Here is a 24,891-nt window from a genome sequence, read left to right on the forward strand (position 1 = left end):
TATGCGATTTGACCAATCACAGTGTTCGAGAGAGCGAAAAACGAAGACGCTCTGTCTAGCTTATTAAATAACTTGTAATGTATACCCTCATTGGTTTTTAAAAGATGTGTTGCTGTTGCAGTTTCTTGTCATAAGTTACATTGATTCCTGGGGATGGTCCTACCCGCCCCATTAGGGTTTGCTAGCGTGAGTTACTCTAAGTATGTATGTATAATATACATAAAGGCTCAGCGTAAGATCGTTATCTTTACACAGTCACAAGTCCCCAGAAGGCAACTTGCAACACATGGCATTAAAGTCCCAAGAAGGATATGACGTACCATACGGTGATAAGAAACCAGCAACTAAAGAAAGAAAAAGAAAGAAAATATTTATTTCCATATTGGACGCCACATTTACAAACTTACAACAAACAACCAACAACCAACAACTCGCCGATTCGTCAACTCGCCGATTTCAATACTCCGTCATGTTGGGTCTCGTTGAAACCGCGGTGCGAATCGACTAAGAGCTCTTTCTAAATGAAACGCCGAATAACTTCTTTGCAGTGGGTTGATTTGGGCTATTTCAGGCAGCAATGAGTTCGGATTGTAGAAGATAGTATTTACTTAAATTTCATTTTTCCCTGTGGGCCGAGTCTACACAAAATACCTGGAGCAACTCCAACCGCTCCAACCATAGCGGTACAACACGACCTATTCAAAAAGACCATTTGACGATTCGCACCGCGGTCCGAACTGCTTGCGTTCGAAATGATTAAGATTATTTGATTGATTTTTTTATTTATTAGATTATATTGCAGACTAAGATCCGTCAAGTTGAATCCCCTGAGAAGTTAGGTCCTAAATAATATTCTATACACACCGCACCGTATATACCGCATTGGAGCAGCGTAGTGGAGTATGCTCCATACCCCTTCCGGTTGATTGAGGGGAGGCCTGTGCGCAGTGGGACGTATATAGGCTGTTTATGTAATATTCTATACAATAATGTGCACAAAATAGGCGGTAAAACATTATAGGCAAAAGCAAAAATTGACAGAAGTAACAGTCCGCAGCCATTTTCAACACTTGAGTCGTGTTAATCTAATTTAAAACAACGTTTTTCAGCCAATATTGCTATTCAAAGACTGATGAAAGTTCAATACGTACATCTTTTAGTGCAAATTGTCTAATAATAATAACACTAACGACAAGGAGCTGTACTTTTTGTTCATTTCTTAGAGTTATATATAACACATGAGTATAAACTCATAGGTATTTAACTTACTGCATCATAATTGAAAAAATTATCGTGTACATAGCAAGAATGTATCGAAGATAGTACTCAATACGTGACTTCTTGGTGATTGTGAAAGAATGAATACTGATTTAATGACTATTATCGTAATTATTTAAGTGATTTATGCACAACAATGCGCCATTGTCTGCAGCATCTTGTCGTGTAAAAGTTTATTCAATAGATCCTTCTTTTTATCGCCCCACGTCGTTCTACATTAAGGTAGACCGTATCGAAATGTTAATTGTGTCTAAAGTACTTTGATAACTAAATTAATCTTACCACAAATTACGAATCTCCTTCGTCAAAAATATTACACCTGTAAACAAAAAGAACATGAATTAAAACCCTGGGCGTACTAAACGGATACCAAAAACAAACTCAATTCTAAAAGGGAAATCGTGACAAAAAGATCATCCGCCAATTGAAAATGAAATAAAAAGACGTCATTGAAAAATAAAAGCCAGGTCATGGAAAGCGAAAGTTACATAAAATGCATTGATTAAAAACTACCAAAACTTCTGTATTAATTATCGTAAAAACAAGTTATTCTCTAAAAGGAAAAATATGTTAGATATTGTTTCTAGTTTTTATTAAAGACGATTTGCTACTGTAATTGTCCGATGATGAGATCCGGGAGGCAACATACAAAGTAAGATATGTGTTCCGAATCCGAGCGACTATTAAACCAATTACGCGACTAACCGGCGACGGAGTGACAGCTGGCGACAAAAACGAGACACTCGCACGCATACACGATGTAAGCCAGTGGGTTTGGGCCGACGAAGGCGAGAGTCATAAAAAAATCTATGAGAAAGGTCAAGACTAGAGGGTGTCAGGAATATTCTCCTCATTACACATCTTCAGTGTAAGGTATTTCCCCAAGATATTTATTTGCCTATCACAACGTCGAATCACATTTTTCTATTAAGGCTAAAGCCCTCCTGCAGAAGTTGCAATGAAAATAGGATATTCACTTAACTGGCAATAAAATTGACAAATAGGCGATTAACAAGCTGTTGCAACTCTGCTGTTGGTAGGCCAACTCTCGAGTACTCAATCAAGATATTCAAAGGAATTCGTGTTGCGTTTGTATCAGATTCATCTCGGTCACGAAGCATTTAACCACTATATCAACTCGCCACTATAATAACAATAAAAATATATCGTGAATCGCACGCGCGGTGCACACTGGGTCAATCCGCGTGGCGAATCGAACGACACGAGCGGCCCAAAGGCCCATTTACGCGAAATCACGCCAACCAGAGTCCGCAGCCACTGCCACGACTCCGGCACACGTCTACAACGATCAAACTATTATAGCAAAAAATCTCTGACGACTAAAAAACAATTCAATTGCACAGTTTTTTTAAGTATTTTTTGTCTACAGAAACCGTTTTATCCCTATAGTACAGTTAGTAATATTTGTGTGGGATACTTTCCAAAAAATATTGCTAATTTACCGCAAGTCACACAGCTCCATGTATCACCCGCTTGCAGTTATCTTAAGCCATACTAGTAAGAATTCCATTCCATTAAGTTTAACTGTGTATGACTGATGCAGGTTACTGCTAAACGAATTTGTAATCTTACAAATTCGCTATTACGATAGTTTGTCACGAGATGAGAATCCGTGTTAGTAGTATAAGTCATTCTAGACATTCAAGCATGTGCGTATATTACTGCATAAAAATATTGTTTCATGCATTCAGCTGACCGCAGAAAGTCATACGTGACTAGACATATATTAAAACTTGTCACATTTATATATTATTTAATATTTTATTATATTTGAATGTTCAGGGCCGGGCCGTTAATATGCCTTGCGTTGAATATTTTGTACACTTATGGTCAATAACATTTCTAACAAGTAGTTTTAGTGACATTTTACAAATTAAGTGCTTGTGTACCTGCTTATATTAAGTGCATGTATGTGCTTTTCTTTTTCGCCTAGCATGAGTAGTCACGACTGTCCTTTCGCCAGCTGTTACTAATTAGCTGACTTTTTTTGCAATCTGGACAGTTCGTGTCATTCGTGACTTGAATCTCATCCGAGCCAGATCCATGGTTGATGTAAGCTAATGTGTTTGACATTTTCATGTAGAACCGTTCATGGTAATCAATACCTACTTTTATTGGAACATTTCACAGTGAGTACTATCTATTTGGATGTATACGACGCATCCCAACAAAAATAGGCACACTGCTGCTGCGGACTGAAATACTAAATGACGTGATCTAATAGCACGGTCTAAAATAAAAAAAACTTGCAGTTGTTTCATGACGGTCGTAAGCTGGAATCGAGATATTTATTTGACTAAATGGTATATTTAGGTTACTTACAAGTGTATTTTTTTAGAAAAAATAAATAAGTACAGCTACAGAAAATAACACGTTATAATCAAAATATTTAAGTTCAATTCTGATTAATAGTGAGATGCAACTAGTCAAAAATGTATCCTTGTATACATATACACATTAACGTGAATGAACTGTTTTGATCATTCTACGTTAAACAGAATAGCTCCAAAGTCTATAAACTCGTATGGAACCTAGAATACGGTAAGTTTTTCCGCACATGTGATTTATAGAAGAGCAAACCAGGTCGTGGGAGGACTTCATTTTAATAATGTCAAATAACCAGTTCCTAACGCGATCCATGAGATTTATATTCACATACTAAAAATGCTAATCAATGTTTAGCTTGACATATTTTCATTGAACGAACGATACTAATCCTATGAGAAGTATTTGGACGTAGATCGTATTAAGTATAAGACAGGTTTCATGTTGTTTGGCAAAAACAATCTGAGATAACCAGTTTTATTTCTAGCGAGTTCACCAACTTTCGTATGTAAGAAATTGTTATAGCAGTTAATATATTTTTTTAATTATTTTCGTCTAAATCAAGCCACTACACGCACTTAACTAATTTTATAAATACGTAATTATGTAGGATGTTACTGACATTGTATTATAAACGATGGTGGGTGTTTTTCTTGTCACAAGTGTTTAATTAAGATGTTGATTTGACAGATTATGGTTTTTTTTTAATAGGACTAAAAATAATTAGAAAAAATATTTTACAGACAGGATATTTTACTGGATATCAACTCAGAATCATAGTCTAATTGATCCCCTAAGTTTTCGTGACGATGTCACTCACACCCTGTACATTATATTTAGCAACTAAATAACGTAGGTACATTTATATTTTTAAACATGAAATAAAAATTTCAGGGTCATCTCAGGAATTGAAGTTGCGTATTCAGAACATCTTTAATTAATTTTAGTTGCATAATCACACACGTTAAGTTTGGACTTAGGTAAGTTAATATAATTTATGTACGAGGCATCGAGTTGATCGATTGGCTAATTCTTTGACAGTGAAAGGACGTTTTTTACAATAGGTAAAAGTTGTTTAGACACAAATTAAAATGACAGTGGTAACTAAACGCTCAAGTCTAGCGAACATAAAAAAATATTTCTCAGAGTTTTCTTAGAGAAAGTTAGATCAAGTTCATTATTATGTTCACGGTAGCGTAAACAATATTCGATTATGTTAAAAAAACTTAGTTTTTTAGAGAAAATCTTCTCATAATCCCGATTATACGGTTGTTATGGCTATGAGCCTATGACTATGATCCACAAATACCTACTTACGTGTTTTATTTATTCATCCTGCAATTTTAATTGTTTTTTTGACTTTGGGGTTATAGTGAAATGAATGTAAGGACTGAATCCGGGAGCAATGGCTTTTTACCCCTAATTTAATAATCGGAACTTTTTTAACTATCGCGATTTACACTCATATGATTATATTATGTTTCGGCTCTGTCGTTTTTATGGTAGGAGGATATCTTTTGCTGGTATTCAATAAATTTGTTGTCACTCATCGGTATGTACCTTAGTGCCTAACGACTGTTCGTTAGGCACTAATTTATGCTGTTATAATAACTTTAATCTACTTATTTTACTTAATAAGGTTTTTTATCTGATCGTGAACTTCACCTGGGACGAACTTTTTTAATCAAGTGAGTAGGATTCAATTAATCTTGTGGAAACATGTGTTCAAGGTACCTTACATTTATTTGGAAGACACGGCAAGGTTTACGCACCCTGGGGAACTTTTATACCGTTACTTGATATTTAAATGCTAACAAAAACAAATTAAGCTGTCAGTAGCTGATGTTTACAGGAGGAGTCGATGTTTGCCAAATCTCGTTCCCGGCCTTGTGACGATCGTGGCAATGACCCCATAGTAAATTACTTTTACGTCGGCTCAAACTATGTCACTGACAAGAAACTTTTTCACTAAAGCTAGGTATTTAAGAGCGAACTGCAACGAAGAAAACCTAAACCGCGGCCTATTTAATATAGTATAATTATACTATTTAAAGGATTGAATTTAGAGACACCGTCAGAAGTGGAGAAGAGGAGTGGAGGCCTAGATCCAAAGCTGCAAAATGTCAGGCCACAATGATGATGACACTATTTAAAATACTTTAAAACTTCTAAGGTAAGGTTGTCCGTAATCACATTATGAATCAAATTATCAATAGCCATTGTCAAAAAATGCGTGCCGTTTAGCAACAATAGGTAATTTCCATTCTTCTAAGAAATACCGGTGCTCTGGAAATACGCTAAAGTATTTACAATGTAGTCCAGGGTTTGTGTTGACAGGCTGCCAATTTCCTTGCGCTGCATACTAACCCACAAGGAATAGATTTGTGAAGGTTAATAAGACAAAACTTTTAAAATAGCAAGTGAAACGCGGACTTTCAATCTGAATGAATGATCTCACGCGTAGTTACGTATTTATAAATAGAACAAAAAAATATAATCAGAATCAGAATCAGAATCATTTATTCAACGTAATTATCATGGATAAACTTGTTGAAGGTCAATGTAACATTTTGAATTTACGTCATTTCGCAAGGTGTTATGGCTGAGGAGAAGAAATGACAAGAAACTGCAACAGCAACACATCTTTTAAATCAATGAGGGTACATTACAAGTTATTTAATAACTAGAGGAACACATTTAATACCAGACATGTTTATCATTTAGGTAATCATTAATCTTATAATAAGCTTTTTTACATAAAGTAAGCTTCACGTGAGCTTTAAATTTATTCTCTGACAAATTTAAAATATTATCTGGTATTTTATTGTAAAAACGTATACATAACCCCAAAAAAGATGAATTTAATTTACTTAATCTAAAATTTTGAACAACAATTTTATTTTTATTCCTTGTATTGTAAGTATGCCTTTCACAGTTTCTCGGAAGGAGAGATACATTCTTACGCACATACATAATGTTTTCATAAATATATTGACTTGCGACCGTCAGTATATTTATTTCTTTAAACAGCTCCCTTAAAGAGTCCCGACAACGCAGATTATAAATAGCGCGAACTGCCCTTTTTTGAATGATGAAAATAGTTTCTACATCAGCGGCTCGACCCCACAATAAAATACCGTAAGACATTACGCTGTGGAAGTAGCTGAAGTAGACAAGTCTAGCAGTGGGTACATCTGTGAGTTGTCGGATTCTTCTGACGGCATATGCTGCTGAACTTAGCTTGCCCGCTAGTGATACAATATGTGGGCCCCATTGAAGTTTTGAATCTACAGTAATTCCTAAGAAAACGGTGTGTTCAACAAAATCTAAATTCTCGTCGTTAATTTTAATGTTATTATTTACTTTCTTTACGTTTGGTAGAGCAAATTTAATACACTTCGTTTTCTTAGCATTTAGAACTAGGTTATTTACTGTAAACCAGCTCAGAACCTGCGACACAGCGCTGTTTGCTTCGTCAAGTTCCTCTAACTTTCTATCGATTTTAAATATAAGAGAAGTGTCATCCGCGAACAGTACAATGTCAGCTTGGTTCTGTACTACATAAGGTAAATCATTTATGTACACTAAAAAAAGAAACGGCCCCAAAATGGATCCTTGAGGAACTCCCATTTGAACATGAGAGCCCGAAGAAGTTGTACTATTGATTTGTACCTTTTGTATCCTATCACCTAGATATGAATTTAACAAACTGAGAGCTCCATTATTTAGTCCATAGTGCCTCAATTTCAAAAGCAAGGTCTCGTGATCCACGCAGTCGAACGCCTTAGACAAGTCACAGAATACTCCTACGGCATTCTGCGACTCCTCCCAAGCATCGAAAATGTGTCGAACAAATGTGACACTCGCGTCTGTTGTAGACCGACCCTTAGTAAAACCAAACTGCTGGCTGTGAAGTAAGTTATTTAAATTAAAATGACATAGCAGTTGGTCGAGAATAATTTTCTCGAAAATTTTACTAAGTACTGGTAGAATAGAAACCGGTCTATAATTGGTGGGGTCTGATTTTGTGCCCGATTTAAAAAGAGGTATAACTTTACTGATTTTCATTAAATTTGGAAAAGTGCCATTTTCAACACTCATATTAAAAATGTATGCTAGATATGGTGCTAAGATATCAATAACAGAGCTCATCAATTTGACAGACAATCCCCATAAATCTTTCGAGGTTTTAAGTTTCAGCTGTTTGAATACTTTAACAATACTACTCGGATCAACACGTTTAAAATCAAATAATTCAGTGCAAGCAGTAACATTACTTTTCAACAATATATCAGCTTGAACAGGAGAGGACCTGAGAGATTCTGTAGTTTTTACAGGGATGTTCGTAAAGAATTTATCAAAAACTTCAGCTACATCTTTATCTTGTTTAACTAACCCAGTGCCCGATTCTATATTGTATTCTAATTCACGCGGTTTCGAAGCCTTTGTTTCACTATTTATTACTTGCCAAACTGCCTTTATTTTATTATCCGCGGTCTTTATTTTACTACTAATATGCATCTGTTTGGCTGTATAACACACTCTTCGAAATATTTTAGAATAATTTTTGACGTAGCTTTTAAAACTATCAGTGTGTGTATACGTTTTTTCCTCATATAAAGAATAAAGAGTATTTCTACTTTTGCGAATGCCTACGGTAGCCCAGTCACTGAACTTGAATGATTGACTGTTGGTAACTACCTTTTGAGGAAAATTATTTTCAAATTCTTTATGGATTATAGTAAAGAAATCCCTGTAAAAATCGTCAGGATTGTCTGTATCAAAGTTTGGACAAGGTAAGTTACTAATAAGACTATTTCGATATTTATCTATCCGAGTATCAGTGATGGGTCGTGTACGAAATTTAATTTTCTGAACATTTTTAAGTACTGGGAAACTGACCAGCTGCCCACTGTGATCTGACTTAAAACAGTTAAGCATACTGTTATCTTGGAAGTCACAATTGCAAAAAACGTTATCTAAACATGAGGCAGTTGTTTCTGTAATTCTAGTTGGCTCCATAAATATATTAACAAGGTTAAATGATGTAAACAAACTTAGAAATCTAGTTGTAATTGAATCTACTTCATATAAATCAACGTTAAAATCTCCACACACTATAATGGCTTTATTACTTTTAGATATGACCTTCAGTACATTTTCCATCACTGATTCAAAAACTGTGAAGTTAGCACTGTATGGGGGTCTGTATACGGCCACAACAATATGTTTCTCTGTTTCTATACATGAAATCTCCATAGTGCCCTCTATCGAAAGTCCAGTAATATCTTTGCGTTCTTTATATTTTAAACTATTTCTGATAAAAATAAGGGAGCCACCGCGTATTTTGATCTTTCGACAGAAAGCGCTAGCGAAATGATAATTTTTAAAACCGAATAACATTTCATAATCCTTCAACCAGTGCTCAGTAATACATAAAATGTCAATAAAAAATGTCTCTAAAAATAATTCTACGTCTAATTCTTTGCCAGAGAAGCCTTGAATATTTTGGTGAACTAGTTTTAATATTCCAAGCTTCTCTTTTGTCTTATTGTCTAGTTTAAAGATGAAGTACCATTCGTGGTACATGGCTGACTACCGTCAATAAAAGATTTTGTACTGTAGAAGACAGTACAGTCAATAAGTTTACTGCCTGGTCTGGCAGATGTCTCTTTAATATAAAAAAGTAGTACCGAACATATAATTTTTTTAAAGTACTTAGATAGATATATTCTATCTGTCGTTATTATACAATTTTGAATAAACTTATTCAAATCTAAATAAATAATATTACTATGATGACAGGTTCTGTTGTAAAGGTGTTGGTTGAGAGAAAATATATAATTATTTTCCTCACTAGCTAATGAATTTGAATATGGAAATGAACAAATAATTAAGTTTCCACACTCAACAGTCATTAGTGACCTATGATACCTAGTCAATTGCTGTTTTGTGAGCCCTGTACTATTGCCTACTAAAAGAATAACGGTAGTGTTTGCATCATATTTACACTGGAATAATTTTGTGATGATTTGCGAATATGACGCGCCAGGCATGCACACATTAACAATGTCATGATCAAAGGAGTTTTTTAGAAGTAGTCCTAAACCTATGCCTATATCGTCCGAGAACACAACAGTCTTTTTCGTTAGACGTGGGACACAGTCTTTCTGGGGCGCGACGATGTTTGGCAATGCGGTCGCGACCTTTTCGGGCCCTCGCAGCGCCCCACCTGGCGGCGCAGCGGGCGCGGGTGCCGCGGGCGGCGGCGCTGTCGCTGACGCCCTGCGCCTCGGGGCTCCGCGAGCTCCGACCCTCCGCGGCTCGGCTCCCGGCGGCACATCACCGGCCGGCGCGACACTCGGCAGCGTGGCACACAGCGGCTCGTTGTTGGGCGGTGCGGTGTCGCACATCACTGCGGCCAGCGGCGCACCGGCGGGGAGCACGGCACTGCGTTTCGCAGCTCTGCGTGACGCTGCCCTACGCGGCGTGGCCCCTGCCGGCGCAGCACTAGGCGACGCGACACTGGGCGGCGCGGCTCTGCGTGTCGCAACCCTACGCGATGCGGCCCTGGCCGGCGCAGCAATAGGCGACGCGGCACTGGGTGGCGGGGCTCTGCGTGTCGCAGCCCTACGCGATGCAGCCCTGGCCGGCGCAGCAATAGGCGACGCGGCGATGGGCGGCGCGGCTCTGCGTGTCGCAACCCTGCGTGATTTGGCCCTGGCCGGCGCAGCACTAGGCGCCGCGGCACTGGGCGGCGCGGCGCCGCGTCTCACAGCCCTATGGGGCGTGGTACCTCGCGGCGCGGTCTCGCGGCGCGTGGTACACGCGGCGCTGGTGGACGGTGAGGCTCCAGAATCTGCGACCAGCCCCCCGCGCTGCAAATCCTCGCTAGACTCGCTGCGTGTTTTGGCGCGGAGTGTTTCCAGCTCCAGGTTTCGGTCGTGCACCAGAGACTCAAGCCGTTCCGTGTTAATTACCAGGGACTCTGTTGCCTTTTTATATTTTGTTACATTCTAAATATTCGTGTTATTTTATGTCGGCCACAGGCCAACAAATGTTTGTAATTTACGCAGGACAAAAAAAACCTACAAACCGTATTCAATATGCACAGCGTCAACCATAAATGCGCCAGCACAAAAGACTTACTACAATGAACCGCATTCATAGTGCGCATTACTGATGCAGCGCGCAAATCCATCATTATGCATTCCTGGGTTGCACGTTTCGAAAATGGCCTGTCTCATATGGCAAATTTGAAAAATAAAATCCTTCTCCATGCAATGTGATTTCATGAAACATAACTTTTCTATTATCAATTCTAAATAATGATTGTCAACTCATTCATAGGTACTTAAGTATTTCACAATTACAAATCTTTATTCACTTGCCTTTTAACATAGTACGTAGAGTTTTGTTAACGTTATGCCTTAGAAAACTTATCGCGTCTTAACAAGGTTAAAAATACGTTAACGTTTAATATAAAGTTTGATAGGAAAAGATACGCAATGATCTGGTTCTAGACATGGTTGTTATAGCAACGCGCTCTGTTTTTGCTGGAAATACGAATACGTGCTCAACAGCTGTTTTGTCTGGATACGGCGTTTTGTTTTACAATTTTCGTTGACGCCAAGGACGAACAAAGGGGCTTTTGTTCTGGGTCCTTTGTGATTGTTGACAACACTTTTAGCAACTGTTCCGTCCTTTCATAATTGTCGAATCGTCGTTACTCAAGGCTCTAAGCTAAGCTATAGCGTCGGATAAATTGTCTATAATATAGCTGTTGTCGTGCTTCACGGTTTTCATTTCTATTCAAAGTTTGACATGTCACATGAAAGCCATCACTTCTGAATTGGAAATGCAGAATTATGTACACCATAACACCCATTGTTCTTTTGCAATAAAATAATACCATGACTGAATGAATTATACCAATTCGAAAACTCTAGAACGAACCACGCCATATTCCAAGAAAAATAAAAACTTAACTTGATAGCACAGTTCAGGTACGGCTCTAAAACCACCAATTTTTTCACCTCGTGGATCTTAAATTACACCAAATCCTATTTTATAGATGTTCCCACAGGTTAAAATGTAATCACGCGCGAGAAAATGGCCGACTCGCGTGAATTGACCGACCAAATGTATAAGAACTTCCTAGCCCCTTTGCGTACACACGACGCCATACACGGAGAGGGATTTCAAAGGAAAGTTGGAGATCTTGATATAATAGCCATAGAAAAACAGTGGTCATTAGACCGATGAGCCGTGCCTTCCGGATTTTACTTGCATTGTTTAAGATTTCTCACATTAACAATGTTACAAACGTGATGTAGTGAAGATTACTTGATTGCACCCTTTCAGTTACTTAAGCATCTGAATAAACCACAAACCAATAAAGCAAACAAAGATTGCCAATGAAAACCAGTTTCCATATTAAAAAATCATAGTTCACCTTATGAAAATTAATAAACACTTAAAAAAGGCAAGGTGGGAAATTGCAAAAACTTAACCGGAGTATTCGATCGCAAAAACCAGATAGGCACTACCTGTAATATAACCATATTGTTATCGACAATGCAAATACTAGTTTCTACATGGTATGGAATGGGCGCGACAGGTTAAATAACTTTTAAATGACGTAACTAGGTGGCAGCTAAACACCTTAATAACTGAGTAAATTAACTTAGGGTCTGTCTCACAGCTGGCAAAACCTTCTCTGGAAACTATTTTGCATTTTCAAATGAGATACCTGGCCACATAAGCAGTGTACACATAGTGCAACGAAGAGATTCTACTTGTTTGTGTCGTAACGCATGCGTTGATTTTGCGCCATACCAACATTAAACAAGTTTTGGATGCGGCAGCCGTCAGCGTACTCGAAACTATCACGTAATTCAGTAAATATGTAAGGAAAAAAGAAGTTACACTATTTCTGAAACCATTTCGAGATTTCGTTTTAATTAATAAAGTAAAAATTTTAAGAAAATAACTACTGCATGAAAAGCAAAAACATTCAAAATGTTTTTTTTAATAATCGCTAACTGTCATATAAAATTATAAAAAAATTCACCACCACCACCATCACACCACACACCAGGACACCAGGGTTTAGAAGGTTGATAATTCGCCTCACGACCCACACCAAAAAAAAAAGATAAAAAAATTACATTCAAAAATACTTTACATACCGAATTGTACAGACTTGATTAAATGGTATTGATTGATGCTAAAAGAAAATATGTTTAAGAATGTTCTGGTGTGTTCGATCACTGGAATTATGACTATTAAATACATAAATATAATTTATTACACATGATGATACGTCAAATGTACTTGTACTATTACCTCCTGACTAATCTTCAACAAATAATACGTGTTAAACTTTGTTAACGTACAGTCGGTGCGTCGATGGCTTTACAGAGATTACTGAGAAACACTCGACATAAACGGACCGACCGACCTTGCTATTATGCCATGCCTCTCACTTCACTACAATTATAATGAGTTGAAGTGATGGATATAAACTACATTTTACTTTATGACTGTAAATACCTGATCCATTACTGTGGATTATCTGAACAGTCAACAAGGGGCAATTAACATTATTACGCGCATACATTGCCATAAAGCACCAGGATATCAAATGTCCCACAATGTTATAAAGTGAATAGACATCCTCATACTACCCTCAAGTTATTCTGTAGTACTATAACAAACAGACTACAATAAAACAGTATTTTGTCGTGGGGTATTCAAAGTTCAAAGTTCAAAGTGCTTTATTTGTAAGAATATAGGTAAGTACAAATTGATCTTATAGCTAGGATGTCCGCCATATTCGACCTTATAATTCAGGTATACAAATTAAAATTATATATCATGCATTATCATGTCACATCAATTCAATAAATTAATATTATTAAGAATTATAATTAAATCTATAACTTAAGTCATCTAGTAAAATTTGACAAAAAAGAAAAAAAAAAACAATTCATACAAAAACAATTACATTAAAGTCATTATCATACATTTCATCAAAGTCAATTATAATAAAAAATAGAAAAAAATGTTTATATTATATTATATTACTTTGTAGAAAAATATTATAGAAAAAAAAAAAAAAAGATATTGTCCTAATTTAAATTAAAGTAAACTAATTAATAAATAAATTCTCTTAAATTGTATACACATTTATCCAACAAAAGCTTTTTTAATGCGATTTTAAATGAATTAAAAGGAAGTGCTCTGATTTCTTTCGGTATTTTATTATATACAGTTGGTGCCATACATATGACACTCTTTCTCATTAGCGCTGTGTTAGCGTATGGTACACTCACCAGGTCATTGTCCCGTCGGTTACGCATTACATTTTCTGAGAGTTTGGGGAACAAACTAGGATTAGATTTCACAAACATTGCTATTTCTAATATGTATATTGATGAACAGGTCAGTATATTATATTTCTTAAAATATGGTTTACAACTTTGATCTGATGGTACTCCAAACATTGACCTCACGCACTTTTTTTGTTTCTTAAATACTAAATCTCCATGTGTCGAATTACCCCAAAAAATAATACCATATCTGAGGTATGATGCCACAATGCCATGGTACGCAGTAAGAAGTGCTTCCACATTAAGAACTCCTCTGAGTTTGTTAAGCGCATACGAAGAGGAACTAAGTTTTTTACACAGTTGATTTATCTGTAATTTCCAGTCAAGCCTTGAATCTATAATTAAGCCTAGATATTTCGCATTTTCCACAACACCAATAGTGTTACCATCATAACTAATATCTACATTTTGTGGGGATATGCGCTGTCGAAAATGTGTTATTTTAGTTTTGTCAAAATTAATTTTTAAGTTATTATTATCAAGCCATTTTACTACAGATTTGAATGCGTCATTTATATCAAATTTGTAATTATTCTTATTTTTTGCGTCAATAGTGATAGTACTATCATCAGCAAATAGTGACATGTGCTGAGACGTGCATTTGGGTAAATCATTTATATATATGTTAAATAATAAAGGACCTAGCACACTACCCTGCGGTACTCCATACACATTAGTTCTTGTCTCAGATTTGTAGGTGTTTAAAAATTTTGTATGTAGGTCTATTCTATTTATTTCTGTAATTTGTTTCCTGTTAGTCAAGTATGATTCTAGTAGTCTGTTCACATTTCCTCGTATGCCATACAAATGAAGCTTTCTTATTAACAAACCATGATCTACATAGTCGAATGCTTGGGTCATATCACAAAAAATTGAGCATACAGGTATTTTTCTGTCTACATTAGGTATAACCTTCTTCAGCAAGTCATAAATTGCCATTGCAATCGTTTTACCTTCTCTAAAACCTTTTTGTTCGATAGATAATAAATTAAATTTCTCAAAATATTGACTAAGTTGCTTATAAATATACTTTTCAAATATTTTTGAAATTACTGAAATAAGCGAAATGGGTCTATAGGAGCTAATAAACTCTTTATTATCTTTTTTATAAATAGGTTTGACAATTGAAATTTTTAGGAGCTCCGGGTAAATACCCTTGCTGATGCATAAATTCAATATATGACTCAAAGGATAACTTATAATCTCACTAACATATTTCAGAACCTTTGATGAGATTTCATCATGTCCTACGCTAGGAGTATTTTTAAGAGATTTGACAATGTCAGCTATATCTTTTGGTACACAAGGCTTCAAAAACATCGAGGAGGCATTAGAATTTATAATTTCAGTGGTCTCTGGCACTGGGTTTGGTATGACTTTATCTATGAAATAGTTATTAAAAATGTTAGATATTTTATGAGGATCTGTAACAATTTTATTATCATGCACAATTTGCGGAATATTATCTATATGTGTTGTTTGCAGTGTGTTGTTGATTATTTTCCACGTTGCCTTTAATTTATTAATAGCTGTCTTAATTATATGTACGTTTTGAGTTTTTTTCGTATTTGAAATTATATGTTTAAGGGTTTTTGAATACTTTTTATAAACGTTTCTATTAATATTACTTGGTTTGCATCTATATTTATGCAACAAATATCTTTTCTTTTTACTGCATGCCCTGATGCCGCGTGATATCCATTTATTCTTATGATCAACGTTGATTGTTACTAATTTGTAGGGAAAACATAGATCGTACATAAGTTTAAAATCGTCAATAAAATTTTGATACGCTTTATTGGGATCTTCCGTATCATAGACACTCGAGAAATATAGCTGTTGTAGGCATTTCCCAAATTTATCAATGTTGTCTTGACCAAAATCACGCCTTTTTACCTTCCAATATTTTATTCTGTAAATCTTTTTTACCGGAATTTTGATGACCTGGGCTGTATGATCAGACAATCCAAAGTTGAAAACTACCGTTTCAAGATTTCTTTTATAATTGTGTGCTATGTTGTCAATGCATGTATTACTCACAAGTCTAGTAGGTTGATTCAATGAAAGCCTAAGGTTATGGTTTAATAAAAGATACTCAAATTCTAAAGATACATTAGTTCTGTCAAGTCTATTAATGTTAAAATCACCAGCAACAATTAGATGTTTATTGCGATACCTGCTAATCTTAGTCAATACATTATCAAGTCTTCCAAAAAAATCGTTAATATTATTTGTATTAGGTACTCTATACACACACGCAACAATAAGCTCATAGTTTACTAATTCTATTGCACAGCATTCACAAGTGCCTGTTATTGAGAGGTTTTTTATTTCAGGAATCTCTCTCCATTGATGTCCATTTTTGACAAGAATGCATGATCCCCCTCTATTTATTTCTCTACTATAGCATGCGGCCAACTTATAGTTAGGAAGGGTGAGAAATTTCTCATTTTCTTTATTTATGAAATGCTCACTTATACATATTATTTCTACATTAATATTTTTTTCTGACAATTCTTGCAAACAAATACTTAATTCGTCAGTCTTATTTATGAGACCTGCTATATTTTGGTGAAGTATGTAAAGATTATTCTCGAAAAAATAAGTTCTGAGTCCCTGTTTCATTTTCGACACTGTCATTTCCGTTTGCTTCAACATTTCGATGAAATTGCAAGTTCCAGTCTTCAATTTCCTTAACTTTATCAGCGACATAATTGAAAATTGTTCTCATCCCGTTATTGTTAATTTTTCCAGTATATTTATGGAACATGCTTTCGTCATATTTCAGATGTAGATTGGAGTCAACTGGGCATGCATACTCATAGGTCATCACGTCATTATAAAATATTCTATTAAATGATTCTATTCTTGAATTATATAGATTTGAGTAATTAGCGCAATTAAATGTAGGTACGCATATAAGCAGATTGGTATTTTGGATTTCTTCCAGCAACGTTCGCATGTTTGAAACAAGCTCGTGATAATTACTTGAGGTTTTAAAATCTTCTTCGCCGATTAGTATGATACAATAGTCATCAAATGTATAGTCAACAATTTTGTAAGATAATTCTTCTATTATTTCTTTTATACCTCGATTAGGCATTATGTAATGAATTAGATCATAATTTTCATAAAAAGCATTTTCTGCAGCATTCAATATTTTATTTTTATTATTTGTGCTCATAATACATATTCTTGCTTTATCATGAGTAAATTTCTTACTAAGATGCTTGTTGTTTTCAGGTTTCCTTGATTTATTTGTTGTCGCATTTCTAATTTCACATTGTTGTATACTCTCCTTGATAGATTCAACTTCCACTTCTTCACCAATGTCGTTCGTGTCGTATTTCGTTTACAATTTGCAGAAAAGTAAAAAATGTAAGCGCTTGCCAGTACAAACTTATACAGCTTCATTTCGATTTAACATTGCATTAAAAATAAAATCTAAAAGCAGCGTTGGCATCAGCAGGAAGTTCAACATAACGCGTGTTTATGGCACTAGCTAACGTCTGTTTTCGGCTAATTTTAACTCCACCTGGTGGAGCCGGCGTAAACATGCGCCTGCGCCTGAATGGACGACTTTCGGAATACGTTTGATTCTACTGAACACATTTCCAAGAAGAAAGCGAGATGCTATGTAATTTAAGCGAGATACTTTACATTTTTCACATACAAAATAAAAACAAAAAAGTAAACCGGGGACAGCAAACTAAATATCATGAGCACATTTTTTTTAACTTCAGAAGATAATCCAAAAATACGAATTTGTATTAAGCTTTTTTATAAGCCCATCAATATAATTCCGAATACGTACATCATCATCATCATTAAAACCAATCTCCTTTTTGAACTTCTTTATTTTAAAACTTTTTTCTTTTTAAACTGTTCTATTATAAGCTCTTCTTGGTCTTTCTCTTCTATCTTTCCTTGGCATAGAGCAACACGGACCTCCGCTTCCTTACAAATACAAATGCCCTTCCACGATATCTACCTATTTGTCTGTCTGTGTCTGTCGTGTTTGAAAATAATAAATGTTTTTTACTTTCTTTATATTTTTAATATTTTTTAATAAATTCGTTGTTATAAGAAATGGCCAATAATCTTGCCTCTACTGTCTTCGGTAACTTTCTATATTTGGCCGAATACTGGTATTTTATCTCCTAAAACGACTACCAACTTGTCAATTGCCACATGTTGGATTCCCAGAAGAAAATTAATTGTTGACACTAGGAAATTAGAGCCTCGGGCTAAAGTGTACCTCTAGTTGACGAGGAACAAACGTAGAGACACAAACATACACAACGCCCACCCCTTCCGGTCCTTTGTACGCGCGCTGTATGGCCCAGGTACTACACATTACTATGGAATGGATGGTACTGTGAGAAGACCATTTCCTCAACTGGATACCTATTTCAAGCTCTGCCCATTACTAGTCGAGGAAGTATGGACGACAAGTTGTCACACAGACGATCTATATGTTTCTGTGGTATGTGGGAATTTCATTATTATCCCCGTGGGTATAAGATAATTTATTAAGTATTCAAAAAACGATAAAATAAAGAAAAGGGCTTAAAGTATTAAATTCGTCAGAATTCGTAAATTACTTTTTGAACTTTCGACTGTAAATCGCAATTTCGGTACTTAGTCGTAAAAATAAATCAGTATCTGAATCATAACAATAAATTGTTCTTTGGGGACCTCATAAAATACACGCGACAAGAATTTGGACTAGTTAACCTTCAGAGATCGTTATATTTTATACTTGTACGGCCATTTTACTTTTGCTTTAATTTGGTGATTTATTATCGCGTTTCGAAAGTATTGTCAAATTAATTTTCATTATCTGACCTTCTTTTAACGAGCTCTAAAATGGTGATAAAAATTAACTGACTATACAAATATGTGTAAGAAAATGTTGGTTGCGTATGAAGAAATACTGGTGAATTAGGTATTGAATACGACATTTTGCCGCTGTTCCCACAATGTAACCTCGTGTGATGGTGTTGAGGCAACAATACTACGTTTATGCCATTTTACGTCACCATGCATTGCGGTTGCGTGGTTGCCAGATTCCGCAGACCTGTAATCTCATGCTGTCTCTATCACAAAGAAATGGATAAAGATATATTGGTTCCCGAGGCTATTGACACATGTCAGCGGTTGTGAGGCCAAATCTATACTTAGATGTCTTGGAAACTGACAACTGGGTTGGCTAGTAATAGGAACAGAACTGTCTACTAAGTGCAGTCGTATTTTGACCGTGGTTACAACGCTTTGTTTAACTATTCTACACAGACATTCTGTTCACATTTCTATAGAGGTAAGATATTATTCAATCTAAGTACTCGTTTATTTTTAATATTTCCCGGAAAGGTTTGGGTCATCGCAACTTAACGATGTACAAGGAAGTTATGACTAAGAGTTCCGTCTTATGAGACAATATTCCAAGAACGAAATTGGTCCAAGTCGATATTTTACGTCCAGAGATAATCTGGTGGGCGTCACCTTGACACGAGGACCGAACGAGGACAACCGCCTGTGTTTAAAGTTACGAAAATTACAGCAAATGCAGTAAAGATTTGCCATCAATCAGCGAAAAACATTTTATTTACTAACTGCAACCAAAGGTACAGTAATAGCCCAAACTGGAGAATGTTTATATCATCATTACACATACATTCGAGTGAAACCGAATATCTAAGGTATCGCACTGATGACTACTTCCGTTTGAAGGTAATATTTTGCATCAACAAATATGTAATATTCATAATAGTGTAATGACATAGTTAAGTGATTTATTGACGATGTTTCTGGCTACTGGATATTAAAAAGCCCATGTGATAAGATTTATTTATAAAGAAAGTGTTAAATACTATGACGAATGATTTGTTGATGGTGAAAGTTGACGAATTCATTGTATGCAAAATTGCAAAGTGATATCGAGGATAGAAATAGCGATTAATTCTATACGTATGGATAGTTAATATAAGCTTGTCTCTTCAAAAACTTCAAGAAGTTTAATCCTTAAAAACGGAAATAATAATTTTAAGCATCTACTTCAGTTTAAGGTGTTGACTGTAAAGCTGTAGTCACGAAACGTATGAAGACCTCGAACTGCGAGTATATCGATTAAATAAATCAATAAGCAATTACACAGGTAAGGCCGACAATTTTGAAGAAATAAATATGCGATGATTGCGATCAGAACATAACCAGCTCTGCGATGCTGTTGTAGGAGACGGCAGAGAGCCAGACTCCACCCCACGCCCCGTGTTAAACGCAGAGCCGATCCGGGTCACCACTTAATATATCACATCGTTACAAACATAATGTAAGTAGTCGTTAAAAACAAAAGTGTAGACGGTCCATACCAAATCAGCATTTAATTGTATGCAAAATGTGACATATGTAAGGAGAAAGCTTGAAGGTATCGGTTTTATATGGATTATACAGCCTCCGAAGACACGCCCTTTCACAACTTACAATACCTAATTACAAACGCCAACTCAGCCTGTGCCTGTTTATAGATTTACTTATCCTTTTAATAAACGGAATGTTATTTATACGGTAGTTAATAGTAATTAGCCTACATGAGTTGTATATAGAATTGAAATAACTACCGTGACCATATGTGATAAGGATTGGCTGATTTGAGAACACCTTTCAAGTTCCAAGATCGGAGCAAGGTCGACACCAGAGCCGTACTGGCAGCAAAAAGCGGAGAAATAAAAAAATACAATAGCTTTCGAGCCACGGCCCAATGACAAACGTACGCAAAAAATGTATCCAATCTCTATGTCCTTTTGAGGCCTACTACGGGTATTATATTATGCCACTTGTACTTCTAAATTATTTCATATTATTGCAAAGCCGTGGTAGCCCAGTTGGTAGAACGTTTGCCTCTCACTTTAAGGTCGCACGTTCAAATCCAGCACAGGCGATGAAGGAAAACATCGTGAGGAGTCCCATATTCCCGAGAAATGCATTTTTCGGACCCATGTGACCTAACCTGTATTGGGCTGGTGCTCTCTTCGCAGGTAGGAAAGACAGACAGGCAGTCGCTTCTGTAAAAAACCGGACCTGTCAAATCTTCAGTTTAGGTAAGCGGACCCTGTGTGAAAACGGGATAATGCTAGGGAGATGATGACTTTTTTAAAGATGAGGTCTTTAAAATCATTTTGTTTTAAAGACCTCATTTGGAAGTTTACAGTAGTAAGTTTCAAATTACAAAAACGATGTCATAATACAATTTATTAATGCAAATAAGCATAAAAGAAAAATATTAAAAATACATATGTTTGTTCATACATATTCTATAACCGACAACTTGGAATGCAAACCGTCCATAGTCTGTGTTCCTTTCCTTCAACAGCTACTTAGTTACTCGTGTATATACTGTGACAATTATTATTGCTATGTTTAATACGGGCTAATACTAGTAAATATAAATGAACGCAACCACCTTGAATAAATCATGATCTTACCTATACTATTCATTGTTTGTTTCTTAGCCTATGACATTGTTCTACATTATATGATAGATACAATTCATAGCTGCAATAGATTTTGAGAAACAATTAAGAAGCTGTTGTTTTTAGGGTTCGGCGCCACAAAAGGAAAATGCTTAAGAGACCACTCTGTTGTCCGTCGGTCTGTCTGTTTTTTCGCGAACGCGCGAACGTATCAAGTTAAAATTAACATCTAACTGTAAAAAAATCAAGCAATCCAAAGATTTTGAATTGAGCCTTATTTTCTATCGTTTACTTCCCATTCCCAAAGCCTAGAATCATGAAATCTAGCAAGAAAGAAAGTGTTACAAGTAAAGGAAAATATCCGAAAATCGTATTGTAATTCGGACTCGCACTTGTCTGCCTTTTTTTAAAAGATTAATACTGTAATTGATCAGTAAACTGGTACATAATGGTTTGAAAACTGCGAATGATGTTAAATGTGATTGTTAATATCTTGATGTTCCCTAGATTATCTCAAGCCAGAGAGAAGACAATGCGCCTACGGCCGCCGCGATCCTTGAACACTTCTCTCGCACGTTCACGACAAGGAATGCAAGTACTTGTCCTCGTAAACCATTCTTACTAAATATTATTTGAAATGTGTATAAAATCAACCAACCAATGTAAAACTTATTCTAGGTAGAGGAATTCAGGCAGCTAGGCCACCTACAAGTGTTGCAAGAACTTCCAAAGAAGGTCCGTTGTGCCGTTCAAGGCGGCTTTACGACTGACTCGTCATTTTTGCACTCACCACATTTCGCAAAATGCATTACAGCTGAAATGCATTGAGACATGACGTGAGATTACCCTGCCTTACAACTGTTTTAAAATATTTTGGATCCCGTATAGCGTCAAGTACGTAGGTACTACGTGGGTCTCCAACAGACGCCGATAAAAATTGACAAATTTTATGGAATATATCTGAATGGAGACAACCGTAATTATAATATACCGCGAAATAGTTGCGACGATTGGCCAATCTGTGTTCAAGTAAAGAGTATTGCTTACATTAAGACCTAAGTACTCGTACCTTATCAATCATCAAGAGACTACAGCTAACACGGATAGGTACTTTATACACAACACCTCGTTTTACACAGACACTACATACGCACGCTTGACACTACGCATTTGTGTTCGTATGACGTCTGACGCCCATACGATTGTAGACTAAAGTGAGACCGAGGGGGTGAGGTAAACCTAGCTCACCCTCTGGTGGGGAGCGGAGAGCTGCCGTTTTATACGTAGTATTTTATTCCCTATAGTGCTTGACGTAAAAGTATACTTTTGATGAACATTGTCAGACACGGGAATAGGAACACCATTCTCTCCATGTTTGTAGCTAATGTGAGGGGCTATGCATTACTGACTGAATGCGAACTTCATCACCACGATTATGGTCAAGCACCGTGTTGCGACCATTTCCGTTTCTGTATTCCTAGTTGGTACTAATGTTAGGCTTAATAGTCTAGCATTTAGCATTTATTTCATTGACCATCTTGTAAGCTTGTAGGTACCTAATTAGCGACAGCAAACTCCAGGTAGTCTTTTACCTTTCAGTTCAGTTCTTCATTCAGTACCATAATTCAATATAAAAAAGCTAGATAATAGTATGGTTGACGCTACTGCACCTTTTTCTAGCTTTTTTGATACCATTTTGCTACTTTTCATTGCAAATATTGTGCAATTTTTTTCATTTTTTTGCATATTTTCCCCGTCTTTTCTTTTAGGAATTGAATGTAACTGTATATACCTACCTAGGTAGGTAGGTACCTATACGGGTTTTTTTCTTGCGTAAGGTAAACGTGTAAATAGGTAGGTTAGTAAATGCACGATGCTTGCAGTTGATCCGTGCAGTTGAGGTAAATGCCTACTTACCTATCTACTTGTCAGATTGTTGGTAGGTATGGGGTCCCCCTTAAGTAGACGGTTTTTTAAGCTGACCGTATCGCAGAAGATAATAGAGGTAGACATTTGCGAATGCTACTTCGTGAGTGACCACATAGGTAATTCCCCCAAACCACAGTTATTAACCTATAGGTACCTACTTATTTACATACAAAATTATTTTTTTGATAAATAGCCAATCATACCTAATAAGGTTTTTAGTTTTCCTTTGATATTGTGTTTTTTTTTGCTCTGCAGGTTATAATGCACAAGACGACCATTTAATATGGCTACCTACCTACTATCGCGGAGCCCCGTGGGTCGTAAAGTTTGCGGACGAGTGGAGTGCAAAGTTAAAGTATGAACTAGGTGGGTATTTGCTCATACTTGTATGGCGCGCGTTTCGCGGTCACATGGCCCTTCCAACTTCCAACCTCTTTCTTTCATTCCATGGTGTCTATACTACACGTCCAGCTTACATTTTTGCTTATGTTAGGTGGGCATACCTACCTACCTATTATAAATTGCTATCTACCACAAGTTTGCTGACGTTGATGACCAAAATTGCCGTCGTAATGATTATTTTTACCGCTGATTTCGTCCGGTAATTTTCAAAACAACAGACCAAACCATAAAATTCGGCCAATTAGAGGGGAAGACTGGCGCCTCGCAGTAACAGTATACATGCAAATTTTAATGTCCGGTTTTAGATGTCTGCTAATCTGAAATGGACTCTCATATTTACTAGCATCATCTTAATTGCTAGGCATCTAGCGAAGAATCGACCTACATCGTAGCAGGTACGTAGGTACTATTATTATTATTCTTCATAAACTACCTAACTGTGATGATCCGATTCACTGACGTTTTTTCCGCGAACGCTTACTTGGCAATCTCTAAGTCATGGAATGGCAGACCATAGAAAGTACAGTTAAAATAACTTTAGAATACTCACGCGACGAGAGGGCCGGCTCACAGAGATGCTTAGAAGAGATTGCGTTTTTTAGACACTGTTTTGTAACACACAAGTTCTTCAGTTCACTGCAATGGGGCACAAAACGTTCTTATTCACAGATGTGAGAGTGTTATTTGCGATTGTTCACAGGTCAGTAAAGTTCTAAATGCGGTTTACGGTTGGAGAGGGCTGACAGCAATACCCCGTAACAACGTGCAACCAGCGCGATGCGGCGCGGCGAGTGGCGACAGTGGCGCGGCGGCTGAGGCGAGACGCGCGCGGCAGGCGCGGTGGGCAGCGCGGAGGGCGCGCGGGCGCGGGCGGGTGAAACGTCAGATGGCGCGATCTCCCCGCGGCCGCGTTCCTATACCTGCTCAGCTTGGATGAAGTTATTCAAAACTTCTGTGTCCTACCCTACCTGCATAACGGCCTGCTAGGTCTACAGTCACCATATCGTTCATTACATAGATAGGTACATCCTTAAAATTCGATTCTAACCAATCCCATGCGAAGCATCTGG

At 36.6% G+C, this 24,891-nt stretch overlaps 1 protein-coding gene across 5 annotated transcripts in view; it reads right to left on the reverse strand.

The window, feature by feature from the left end:
• LOC126380442 (LIM domain only protein 7) overlaps window positions 1-24,630 on the reverse strand; it is a 102,090-nt gene extending 77,460 nt beyond the window's left edge. For 3 of the 5 annotated variants that reach the window (XM_050029849.1, XM_050029850.1, XM_050029845.1), the window contains exons 1-2: window positions 24,372-24,630; window positions 1,561-1,597 (exon numbers count right to left, since the gene is read on the reverse strand). The gene's annotated coding sequence lies outside the window, so the exon portion shown is untranslated. The remainder of the gene's footprint in view (window positions 1-1,560; window positions 1,598-24,371) is intronic. The other 2 variants (XM_050029848.1, XM_050029847.1) reach the window with 1 other exon arrangement.
• Between the last annotated feature and the right edge of the window lie 261 nt (window positions 24,631-24,891).

The sequence above is a fragment of the Pectinophora gossypiella genome, chromosome Z, assembly GCF_024362695.1.
Source record: "Pectinophora gossypiella chromosome Z, ilPecGoss1.1, whole genome shotgun sequence".
Classification (NCBI taxonomy): Eukaryota; Metazoa; Arthropoda; class Insecta; order Lepidoptera; family Gelechiidae; genus Pectinophora; species Pectinophora gossypiella.